Source organism: Bison bison, unplaced genomic scaffold (genome assembly GCF_000754665.1).
Source record: "Bison bison bison isolate TAMUID 2011002044 unplaced genomic scaffold, Bison_UMD1.0 scf7180017863821, whole genome shotgun sequence".
Taxonomy (NCBI): Eukaryota; Metazoa; Chordata; class Mammalia; order Artiodactyla; family Bovidae; genus Bison; species Bison bison.
The window spans coordinates 4,633-5,292 of record NW_011494393.1 but is presented as its reverse complement, the minus strand read 5'-3'; positions in this window follow the sequence as shown (position 1 = coordinate 5,292).

Genomic DNA, 660 nt, shown 5'->3' with positions numbered 1-660 from the left:
TCATTTGTTAAGTAATTTACAGCAACAAATTTGGAAAAGAAATAAAATATTTTTCATTGGACACATTCGGGCTCATTCTGGATTGCCCGGCCCATTAAATGCCTTTAATGATTTGGCTGACTTGTTAACCAGAAATACAGTGGCTACTGTGATTGAGGAGGCCAGAGCCCCTCACTCACTTCATCATCAATATGCTACTGCCTTAAGATATCAATTCCAAATTCCCAGAGAAACTGCTAGGGAGATTGTGCATTCTTACTTACACTGCCCCACTGTTTATAATAGTCTACCTACGGGAGTTAATCCTCATGGTCTCAAACCTAACGTACTCTGGCAGACGGATGTAACTCATGTCTCTTCATTTGGAAAACTGTCTTTTGTTCATGTAACTGTAGATACCTTTTATTACGTTATTATTACAACTGCTCGTACCAGAGAGGCAGTTAAAGATGTGATACAACATCTCTTTACTTGTTTTTCATATTTGGGCCTACCAAAAGCTCTGAAAACTGACAGTGCTCCTGCTTACACTTCTAAGTCTTTTCAGGAATTTTGTATAAAGTTTCAAATTAAACATAATACAGGCATCCCTTATAATCCCCGGGGACAAGCCATTGTGGAAAGAGCACATCAAACATTAAAGCTTCAAATTCAAAAATT